The sequence below is a fragment of the Hemibagrus wyckioides genome, linkage group LG01 (genome assembly GCF_019097595.1).
Source record: "Hemibagrus wyckioides isolate EC202008001 linkage group LG01, SWU_Hwy_1.0, whole genome shotgun sequence".
In the NCBI taxonomy this organism is placed as follows: domain Eukaryota; kingdom Metazoa; phylum Chordata; class Actinopteri; order Siluriformes; family Bagridae; genus Hemibagrus; species Hemibagrus wyckioides.
In genome coordinates this window covers 19,560,007-19,572,458 of record NC_080710.1, presented here as the reverse complement: position 1 = coordinate 19,572,458, position 12,452 = coordinate 19,560,007, and the positions used below count along the sequence as shown (strand labels likewise).

The 12,452-nt window shown below is 40.6% G+C and overlaps 1 protein-coding gene across 4 annotated transcripts in view; it reads right to left on the bottom strand.

Moving 5' to 3' along the window:
- The window catches only part of LOC131353742 (transcription factor HIVEP3), a 63,590-nt gene extending 56,796 nt beyond the window's left edge, over nt 1–6,794 (bottom strand). For 3 of the 4 annotated variants that reach the window (XM_058390811.1, XM_058390801.1, XM_058390794.1), the window contains exon 1: nt 6,527–6,794. The gene's annotated coding sequence lies outside the window, so the exon portion shown is untranslated. Of the gene's footprint in view, nt 1–6,033; nt 6,129–6,526 lie in introns of all 4 variants that reach the window. The other variant, XM_058390817.1, reaches the window with a different exon arrangement.
- Nucleotides 6,795–12,452: the final 5,658 nt, after the last annotated feature.

Here is a 12,452-nt window from a genome sequence, read left to right as displayed (position 1 = left end):
ATTGTACAAGCTTACATATAGGTGCAGGGCTTCAGGCTTAAACCACATGCTAAGCATTAATCTTAACATCAAGGTCAAGTTTCTTAGATGCATCATATTTCTTGTTATGCCAACAAAGGATTATTCAAGAGTCAGAAGAGACTGAGTAAGTGAGGACGTTGTGAGTGTGTGTGTGTGTGGTTGTGGGAGTTATATTTATAGATCTCTGCATGCTTTTCCTCCTGGGTGCAGGTGCTCAATTATTCCCCAGTGTTTTAAAGAAGAGAAGCAATAACTAATGACATGAAAAGATTGTGTCAGCCTGAGTTTTCTTCTGTCCCCGAGGACTCTGTAGCCCGTGTGTACACGGTCACGTTACAAACAATGGCCGAGGGATGTTTCAAGTGTGAGTGTGTGAGCATGTGTTTACATTACATGGACTGAATAAGAACAGCTACCAGCAATCAATAAATATTCACAAATCAGTTTTTAGTCAGCATGGACAGTTTGATAAACCATCATCATAATCATCACCATCATCATCATGACTGAAAGAGGATTCAAATTATTTAGCAATTTACTGGGGACATTTTCTAAATAAAGTACAGTGATTAACAAATGCAAAAGAAGTGTATATATACACCCGAGTGTGTGAACACCTGACCATCTGGTTCTTCCTCAAACTGTTGTCTGAAAATTGGAAGCACACGTGTATAGAATGTGTTTTTGTATACTGGAACCAAGAGGTGTAAACATGTTCCACCACGACATTGCCCTTGTGCACAAAGCAAGGTCCATTAAGCCACGGTTTGCCAAGGCTGGAAAGGGAGCATATGAGTGACTAGCACAGAGCCCTGACCCTTAACCCCATATAAGTGTGAACTGGAACACTAAGTGCACACCACGCCTACTCATCCAACATCACTGGCTGACCTTACGCTTACTCTTGTGGCTGAATTGGAAATTTTTTACAGCCACGTTCATAAGAACTAGTGGAAAATCATAAATAAGTGAAGGCTGTTATGGGAGCAAAGGCAGGGCTAATTTTGGAACAGGATGTTCAACATTCACATGGGTATGACAGTCAGGTGTCCGCATTCTTCATACACACACACACACACACATATATACATACATATTGCTGCAAAAGCTGTTTTTTTTTTTTTTTTTTAATGAAGGCAAAGTTTGAAGAAAACTTTCCATCAAAATCATTATTTCTAACTCTGACAGCATGTCCTGTTCTTTTGCTATATTTTCTATTCAGATTAATTTCGTGTGTGTTTTCTTGGAAAACAATACCATTTTTGAGTGATCCCAAACTTTTAAGCGGTAGTATATATATAATAAAATAATAAAATAGACACAAGAAGCACTAAGAACCTGAGTTCAGAATTGTACTGTGGACCCTTGAGCTCTGAGGAGGCAATGCTACATGCTGTACCACTGTGTCATTATGGTAGCCTGGGCACTACATTGAGACTGGACCTTCTGACAGTTAAAATAATACTGAATAACCCTGAAAGCTAATCCACACAGCATTGTACTTACCTTACAATACAGGTCTGATGGCATTATACAGGATACTGAAGCTCAAGCCTAATACTAAGCACATCCCACCACAAATGCAGCCAACTGCCAATAGAGCAACGTGGTTAGAACCAGTCCTCCCTCCTCCTCATGTGTGACCTGAACCTCTGCTTAGCAGGTAATACGTTGCTGGGATGAACATGATGAAATTAGCCGTACACTAACCAAACTGTGGTGAGACTTGCACAATGTCAAACCAACACACAAAGCGTGCAACGTTGTCGGAATGGCGGTGCTGACGTCGGCATGCCAAGCTGCAGTGGTATAGCTAATGATTAACCGATCACAGACACAGACACCGATTGAGAGACGTGTAGCAGTTGCTAGGGCGGGTGAATATTCAGAGGTAAAAGATCCTGATCTAAAGCTGGAAGAATAGGGCAAGTAGAATATTTGGATTGATGGCACAATAACAGAGAGGGCTATTATTTATGCCATTATGCACAGAAACACAGTGTTATGAACACACTTTCTCACTGGCTCTAGCAGAAAAGAATGTGTTCTCAATCAGGATGCCAACACAAGGAAGGTGAGAGACTAGCCATAAAATAGACACATAGCAGCCGCCTCCAGTTCTTACGCCAGGTTTTTAAAAACAAGCACAGACATATTTCAGCAGCATCACTTGGTTTTAGAGCTTTTTTTTTGCCTTCTTCGAATCAAAGTGACGTGAGACGACCATTAAAGTTTGCTTCAAAAATGAGTAATGAGACTGAAATAAGAACGTTTATCAAGCTAGAGCTGTATAATAACCTAAACTAGCCAGTGTTAAATGGAAAACAGAGCTCTGCAGAGTGTCAGTGGCCAGTGAACGGGCTTAATGCGAGTGAGAGACTGTTCTTCCACAACACACACCAATAAATCAAAGGAGTTAACAGCCATGTAACATCTTCACGCATGGCAGGTTGAAACAGGCAAACCTAGGTGAACTGTTAACTGAAAGATGCTCATGTAGGTCAGCATCATGCAGCATGGCCTTATATTTCAGATGCTCGTCCTTGTAACCTTCATCTATCCTCTTCATCCTAACCGCTCGTGCCATACTCTCTCTGTTGATATATTGCAAGGCTGTAAACAAGAGATTAATAAGTGAAATGAGAAGTGTACAGTGCTGACCTTTAAGTGATTACCTGCCCAAAATACCTGCCAGGGTAGAGATTCATTGTGTTTTTATGTGCAGTATTTCATACTGTTAGACTTGCTTGGGGTGTTCTAAGTGTTTTGCGAAATGTGCTGTCACCTAGAGGGAAAAGAGGTAACAGACTGAATAATGGCTCTGAGGGAAAATGTTTAAAAATACAGACCAATAATATTTATATATTATACAGGCTATAGCTTGGATTTAGACTTAGTGTGTTCAACTAAAATTTGAGAACTAAATAAAATTATTTGTATATTAAGGTCTCTACACAGGTCTGCTTCTTTTATTACTTTTGACCAGCACCATGGACTCCGAACAGAGGAGACACGTCAGTTTTGACCTGGACGCAGAGAATAAAATCTTCTTTGTCCAATCACCTTAATAATTGTCTCTATCAGAGCAAATAAAACAAATCTATAAGTTTGTGAAAATGCCTCAATTTCTCAATGAGCTGATACCAACTAAATAATTTACAGAAATACATGTGACTGAAAGAACCTGAGAGTCACTGAGTTGTTTTTTTCCATACACTTGTTTTCAAGGGTTTGATCCACTGACTAAATTTGCAGGGTCTTCACCTGGATCGTCATCAACCAGTTCACAACCTCTGCTTTCTACAAAATCTGTAAGGCTCCAGTACGACTCCCTAATACTGTATCAAGACAGTGAGCTGCTTTTTTAATTCTTTTGTAAGCTGTGTGTAAATGTATGCATAAGCAAACCTGACTAAAATCTTTGACACATTTACAAAAGTTTCAGAAAAACTGATTTGTCATACAATTGGATGATGATAATAATAATAATAATAATAATAATAATAATAATAATAATAATAATAATAATAATAACAAGAAGAAGAAGAAGAAGAAGAAGAGCACTAGAATCCAATTCAAACATAGAACTGTTCAAGCAGTTGAAAAAGTGACCAGAAGCAACTGCAAGATCATTATAGTGACAAACAGAGAAAGTGCTAGCTGTACAATATTACTCCCGAAGCATTCAGACAGACTATCTTACAAGTCAGAGTGCCAAGTGACACTCTGTAATCACAAGCAACAAGGGTCATTAATCTCCAACAGATAACACCTCAGCACTAGTGAACACACCTACATAGACATACACTGCCAGTCATGTTTGATTTTCAACAACCTCAAGCACACCTCTGAGCTGTGCAAGATATGCGAAGAGGAAGGAGACGGAGCCGGGTGTAATGGAATGACCGGCCGAGTCGCCAGACCTTAACCCACTCGAGCTGCTGTGAGAGCACCACCGGCATCTGGGAAGGCCTGTGATCTCTGTGTGCAACAGTAATGGCAGCTACAGGAGGTTTTATAATGAAATAATAATTTAACTGTCAAAAATAATTAAGATTTATATTTGTGTATTATTGATTTTCTCAACATGATTGCCAAAAAAACAAATAAAAAACCTTTGTAAAAAGCAGTGTCCCCCAAACATCTGTCAGGCAGCGTTTGTACACACGCATCAGTAAAAACACAGACTGACCCAGAAAAACACACTGACGTTCAATTTTATGTTGACAAATTTTCTTCTTTCTCCAATTCGCCTCTTTTGCATGTTCAAGCATAATAAGACATTAGTATTCATAATGCTGCTGATTCAGCCAATGAACACAGTGCTAGGTCTAGAAAACCCAAGTGTAATGAGTAATTAAAAATAAAAAATAAAACCAAAATAAAAACAGCAGCACTGCCACATCACACTTGAAAAGAAAGCAAGAAGTGCTCATTAGAATACTTGTGACCTTAACAGAGGTCTCAAAAATTCTGGCATAATACACATTTTATTGCAAATCTCTTATAAAGCGACAGCATTGCAGCTCGACTTTGCTGCCACAGAGACATACTGAGTCTATTTAAATTATCTCTTTGTTAAAATCTCCAACCAATGATTAGAGACTGATTATTAATAAACTCTTGAGGTAGCAACTGTAACAAAAAAAAAACATACAAAATGACAGCAAAGAAAATAATACTCTGAATTTTCTGAAATATAAAACGCTAGACTGACGATCAAATTTCCATGAAAATGTCTGATGGATAGACAAGCAGGCTATAAAATATTGTTTCATCCTGAGGGGAAAATGCAGGCAAATCTGTTTCCGTACTCAACACTTTTCCAGTATTTAAAGCAATATAAGTAGACTGGGTAAGTTAACCAGATCTAATTTTTTGACACTGTGAGGAAGCAATCATGAGCACTTTTCCCCCTGTCTGAGCTGCAAAACTTATTATACACCGAGCAGGCATAACATTATGTCCACTGAAATGTGAAGTGAAAAACACTGATTATCTCCTCATCATGGCACCTGTTAGTGGGTGGGATATATTAGGCAGCAAGTGAACCTTTTGTCCTCTAAGTTGATGTGTTAGAAGCAGGAAAAAATGGGCAAGTGTAATGATTTTCACTTTTAAGTTTGACTGGATCAGAGCATCTCCAAAACTGCAGCTTTTTTGGGGTGTTCCCGGTCTGCAGTGGTCAGTATCTATCAAAAGTGGTCCAAGCAAGGAACAGCGGTGAACTGGCAACAGGGCCATGGGCGGCCAAGGCTCACTGATGCACGTGGGGAGCAAAGGCTGGCCCGTGTGATCCGATCCAACAGACGAGCTACTGTTGCTCAAATTGCTGAAGAAGTTAAATGTTGGTTCTGATAGAAAAGTATCAGAATACACAGTGCATGAAGGATCAGGGCTGTTTGGGCGGCAAAAGGGGGACCAACACAATATTAAGCAGGTGGTCATAATGTTACACCTGACCGGTGTAATGACGCTCACTGAGCAAATATCAGTTCACACTGCATGCCTTGGATGGGCATAAAGATGCTCAGCACAATAACATGACAGGAAACGTGATGTGTGAACAGTATCAAGGTCAAGAAATCCTCACCTGATGTTTTTTTTTTTTTTTTTTTTATAACCAGCCTCCAAAATTTAACCACAACACAGAAGAGATGGACGAAAGTGATCTGCACTGGGTTACACCTGAGTTATGTTAATGTACATTTAGGCGTCACAAATAATAGATGTGGCCTAAATTATAAATCAGTTTTGTTGGCATCAGCAGGAGAGAAGAAGAAGAAGAAAAAAAGGGGGCTACAGTAATGTGGTCTGATTAAAACATGGTGGTTTGCTCAGGCTCGGTTCGTCACTTGAGGAGCTGCAATTTGACTGAATGAACAATGTATAAACTTCATTAAATATTTGTAGACAGGAGTGGACAATTAACCTGTTCGCTGGAGGACTTTGCTAGAGAATGGCAGCGTGTCATCTGTGTTATGGCACTTCTGCTGTTGAATAAATACTCACAGCAGCCTGGCACCTCCAATGTGCAGGTCACTTCCCAGAATATCAGCAGGGTTTTCCAGGTTACATGTGACGCCTCCAGTGCGGTCTTCACTCCGCTGGATAGCAAGAATGAGAGATTTTTCCTTACTGCAGTCAGAGGCAAAACTACAAGGAAGGGGTTTTTTTTCTCGCTAGCTTGCCCCACTCCTGTATTTCTCATGTCTGATTTGGAGATTGCAGACAAACGAGTCATTCGTTGCTGTTGCAAAAGAGCCAGCTGGTTTACAGGAAGTCCATGTTCACACTCGAGTGTAACCCATACGAAAACTAATGGTACATTCCATGTTTCAGCGCTGGTTTTCTATTATTCCTTGTCATACCTATGTAATCGTTATGTCACAACTAAACACCGCATCTAGGAAATATCTATTCGCAGATCATAAGTAGAAGGGTGGGAAAAAAAGCTGTCCTTAATGTCCAGCGATCTGAAACCCACGATCGTGCTCGCGCTTACCTGTCACTGCCGTCCTCACCGCCGATGGCATTTATTCCGTCGAAAAGCCGAGTCCAGAGATCCGCATCCTTGTCATACGACGTGTGAGCACTTCTGCTTCTCTCTCTCTTTCTCTCTCTCTCTCGCTCTCTCCTTCTTTCCCCTCCTCCTTGTCAAACGGGAAGCGCAATCCCGACATTCAGCCGCGCAGCACAACAACACTCACACTCAAGCCACGCAAAACAAGTTCGCGCCGCGCCGCGCCGCACCTCCCCGCACGAGACGCCCCGAGGGCCACGCCCCCTCCTGCCTCCCGCCACTGGACGCTCTTAAAGGTTTTATGCTCATTAATAATCATGAGGCAGCGTCAAGCTCCAACGCTCATTGGCTCAAAAGTCCCTCCGGTTTTTTTCTTTCTTTCTTCATTTCCCCCCTCGCTTGAGGCCGCTGTCAGATGACGTCATGGAACATTCCAAAAATTCCAATTTGCAGCATTCTTCAATGGACGATCTGGAAACACGTCGCAGTGTACAGAAACCGTATATTTCATTTACATGCTTTCACTTTCATTCACACGAGATAAGCCCTGTTTAGGGCTGCTGCTGCCTCTACAGGCACTGTCACTGGTCTGTCTAGGTTTCTGAAAGAGATGGAACCATCTAATTATGTACAGGACAAGGTTCCATTATGCACAATATCTGATTTGTTCCTCGGTGCAAAATGAATAGCCACGTAATGACATGGCCATTTGTGTTCTACAGCGGTCAAACTCAAAGTTGGGTTTGTGAAGCATACCTGGGGCTCCATGATTGCTTAATTTAATTAACAGTAGTGGAAATCACCCCCCCCCCCAAAAAAAAACAAAAAAAACCCATGATTATTATATTTATCTTCACCTCACAGTTCCGGGGTTTCCGGGTCAGTTCTCTGCTTCTGTCTGTGTGGACATGAGTTTCCTCCAGGGTCTCTGGTTTGCTCATACTGACCAAAAACACACCTGTAAGTGGACTCTATATACAATAAATTGCCTAGAGGTGTGAAAAAGTGTGTGAATGTGCATGGTGTGTGCTTAGTGCCCTACCATGGACTCATATCCCATCCAGGGCGAATTCTTCCACTTTGTACGCAGTGATCCTGGGATCCACCTTTACTGCAACCCTAACTAGGATACAGTGGTTACAGGGATGTATGAATTTCGAATGAATTATATTTATTATTGATTTCTTATAGTAATGCCTTCATTGGACCACCAAATTGAATGGGTTTAATTAAAAGCCTTAATCTCTCAGGTTTCCTCCTGGTACTCCAGTTTTCTCCCTTATTTCAAAGACATGTGTTGTAGGCATCTCTAAATTCTCAGTAGAGAGAGAGAGAGAGATAATGAGAGATAATGGTGCAAATGGGATCCATCCAGGGTGTCCTCCACTTTGTGCCCCAAGCCTAAGTCCCCTGGCATAGGCTCCAGATTCCCCACAATAAGCAGTACTAAAATAGAATGGATGGATATTTAAATATTTTTTACAAATACTAATTTAGTTACTTTAGATGAATTGTACTTAAGAAAGACAAGAAGAAACTCATCAAAGATGTGATTTGAAGTCAGAGTTCAGGTAGAGTTTGTGGTGGAAAGAGCTTTCCTATGCCACTGATACATACCTGGTCCCATTAATGTGAAAAAAGACTTCAGTGGGAATGATATGCACACCACTCAGTTATCATCAAGTCTGCTGGATAAAAAAAACTTATCTTTTTTTTGGGAAAAAATGACAAGACTCTTTTTTTCCGTGAGTATATCATGTGTCAAGGAAGAGACAGTTGCTGAAATCAGCACATTTCACATTTTATTCCCTTGTGCACTCTTACTCCCCGGTACTGTTTAGCTTCCTCAGTTTGAGATAAAGCTATTTAATGCAACCCTAAGTGATAAATAGCCCACATGGGAACTATTACAAGGCATGCCTTTTGTTTCAGTTAACCCAGTATATGAATCGTTAATAAGTGGGTGTTTAAGATGATCTGGGGTGGTGGGGTTGCAATGAACATATGTCTCACTTCTATCAAAATCCTTCTTTTAATATGACGGTAATGTTAACAAAGTATCCCGGTTGTGTTAAGCATACCATTCATTCTTAGTGATTCATGTAACAGACTGAAGAATTGATTATCTTGTGTGATATTATCTATTCAAGGCAATGGGTATTTTGTTGCTTTTTATATTCTTGTATTGTAGCAATACTCTTTAGCCCTAAGAATAGATAGAGATGATATGATAAAGTATAATACAGTATTTTATAATCCACTGTGCAAATCTATAAAAACAGAGTTAATAGCAGTGAAGGACATAAAGTGAGCAACTCTCAAAGCATGCCAAAGCAATGAATTAATTACCTGTCATCTAAAACCTAAAGCCAAGCCCGTTCTACTGGGCCAACTGGTTGGGTGTCTTGTCATTTCAGGAGGTCAGATTTGTCTCTTCTGCTCTCAAATTATGCAGCATGGAGACTGTCAGTTTACTTTGGCAGCATTGTACAGACACAACTGTTTCCTCTTTCTCTCTTGCTCTCCCATGGTCTGTTTGAGATGGAATTACTCACGCCCACACTCCCACTGTTTGGCATGGAGTTACTCACTCTTCCACTAACACTCTCCAGAGACCCCTTTCCTCTCCACATATAACCTACTGTGAGACATCAGCCTGTTTAAATTGTTAGGTGTAATAAAATGCACAAGTATAGCACAGTCCATGATATACAGTATTTATGTGTAGGCTTTGGGGTGCAGTCTTATATATTGCCGGTGGCATCATGATGGTATTTATGACGTGTCACACTCAAATAGTGCAGCTGTAAGCGAGGAGAGTTACTGGTTAAATTCAACTCGTTCAGTCGAACATTCAAACATTATCATTGTAAGCGGCATCAGTTTCATATCTTATGGTGCTGAGATCATTTGGCTAGAGGGCAAATGCACACATAAATGATTCCTCAATGCTCACAGAGCAGAAAAAACATTGCATATTCATCACCAGGAAATATATGCAAATGTGCAGACTTTATAGTGGGAAAAAAAAAAAGAAAAGAAAAGAAACGGTAAAGCGGTCGATAAAAAGTCTGTGGTTGCATATCATTTGGTACTCTGAGTTGAAAAAGAGGTGACAGGCTTCTGGAGCTCCTGCAGCGCACAGTAAAGTTCACCTGGCACTCAGGTGATGAGTCACAGCTCTCCGGGCTCTGGCCTTGTCATCGGATGCCAGCACTGCTCAGACTCCCTGCAGAGAACGAGGGGGCGGCGTGTCTATCGTCATGGCAGCCACGGCGCGAGGCTGACTCACACATGGTGCTGCATGGAGGGTAAAGTGTGTAGGGGGGAGAAGGAGATGTTGTCTAAAATAGCTGTTCTGTTGGGTTCATTTTCATCTGCACTCAAGTGCGTGTGCATCACAAAAACTCTTTGTACTCTCCATGTAGTTATGTTCTCTTTGGAAGGCATCAGTGTTGCTGTTTTATTTTCATATAAACCATGTTAAGCTTTGTACCCTGAAGGGGTGTGAGAGAAAGAGAGAGAGACAGACAGAAAGAGAAGAATGGACAGAGTAGCAGCAGGAACACTACAGTGTGAGAGCGCCACACATTGACAATATGATTCTCACAGGCTTATGTAATCCTGCTACCTGCATGCATCTCTTCAAGCAGACGACCAGCACAGTGAGTATTATATAACTACATTAGTCTCCCCTCAGAGGCCTGCTGCACTTGCGCAGTGTACACTGAAGGGATAGTGAGAGAGAAGCAGAGAGACTGTACTGCAGGCTGCTGTGACACTAACATATTCAATAATGCTGCAGAGCTAGAAGGAACAATAAGGGAGATAATGTTCTAAAAAAAAATGATGTTGAATCTCTCTCTCTTTCTCTCTCTCTCTCTCTCTCTTCAACATGCACTCATGTTATTATGAAAGCAAATCAACAACATAGTGTACTGTGGCTCTGTAATTACTTAATAGACTTTATACCATATCCATCTCTTATCAGGCTTGTAAATTAACTGCTAATATACGCAATACCTCATCTGCAATAAATGCCACACCATTCCCACATTTTTTGTTAACAGTGAGATCCTAGTACTGTGGTACTATTAATAACCTGTAAATACTCCTGCTTATATAAAAAGACTATATAGAATATGTGCATATGTATATACAGCTCTTACTGAACACTGCTGAACTACTCCTTTCCCTCAGGTTCAGGATAATCAGACTGCTCCAGCCTTACAAACCCACACTGGCATTCAGGCTCCATGTCCTAAAGAAACTAATAGCGTGGTAATGCCAGGTAGATGTTCTCTGTGCACATGTGCCAGCAGTGCCCAAACTCAATTAGCTGTGCTCTATACTGCACTGTAATCCAATGTGCCTGGGTCTTACACTTAGAATGCAATTACACCTCTGACAGGCACGCTCAGTCATTTTGCAATTAGGGCATGGTTTGTGCAGTCCTTCTCAAAATGAATATTTTCGACGAAAAGCTACCATGGCAGGATATATGAGCTGGTTTGGCAAGTTTGGATTAAGAACAAAGAGAATTACCGAGTGCAAAGGAAGGTCGGTACAAAGAACATTCATCATAAGTTCTGTTTGTTCCCCAGCTTGATTATTATTTCCGCCCTATGATAAAAGAGAAAGCTCTGTAATTGTTCCAGGTTAATATTAATGATGTGGTTTCAATGAATGAGAATGCTTATGTAAAGTGGTTACCACATGTAATTTCTGCAACCGTGACAAATTTCCTGTCCACCCACCAGCGGGTCAGTGTATACGCTTCATAAGGAGATCATCTTCATGAAAGAGTCTCTTAAATTTAGCATCAGGTAACCAAAAATGATGCCTATTTGCATAATGAAATGGTACATGCAAGATTATTTACAGGATACAATATGATGTCTCTGATATCCCTGACTGTGAAATGTAAATAGTTAAAATAGGAGCGAGTATCCCAACATAACCCTGTTTCTCATATAACAATCTGTCATCACTGTAAGCAAATTTAAACAACAAGAGACAGGCAATAGACTCTTAGCTTTAAGACAAGTGCAGATACTTATCTTCAAGACAGCGTTATTTTTAAATGTCTCCATGCGAGCAAAGTGAGACGGAGTGAAGAAAATTGAGATGTATCACCTAGAAAACCATCTCACAGCTTCACCCGATGCACAACTTCACATGCTGTCTTCCCTAAAACGCTGCGCTGGATGTTAATGAGCACTTGGTAACACTGTATTTGTAATGATGATAAAAAGCAGATAATTAGTGTGTCATGGAATAGCACTGATTAATAATGTGTTAGACTGATCAAGCAGTCGTCTGAGTTATTCTCCCCAAGCCCGTCTACCAGACAGTGTGGTGTTGATTTTGGCAACACTAATACATGTTCAACAGCTGCAATAGTCTTTGACCTCATCTGATCTTTTTTGTAGTCAGTGCCAAAATCCCGATGGTTTTGCTGCGTTGTCTGAGTTTTGGTTTATTGGGACACAGCCCGGCATAGGTCTGAGCTTCCAGGAAGTATAAACCCGTGAGTACAAGAAAATGAGGATGGAGGCCAAATGTAATGAATATGCCAGGGTAACTTTATTCTTCACCTGAGTGTTTGGAGCAGAATGAGGATTTTTTTTCCTCTTCTGAGCCAGATGAAAATGGACCGTACATCTAATTGGCAATAGTGACCTGCTGACTCCTTGTTGTTGATTTTTCATATACTGTATACTATATTAGACTAATCCACATAATGACACAATAAAATGACACTCCTAATTTCTTTCTCTCATTTTAGGAAGCCATTTGTATTTTTTTTTTTGTAGATAATCACGATCTCAACATCACCAGCTAATGTGATGTCTTACTTTCCTCCCTCTCAGGGCATGAAAAAACAACTTGCTAAACAGTCTGCTGA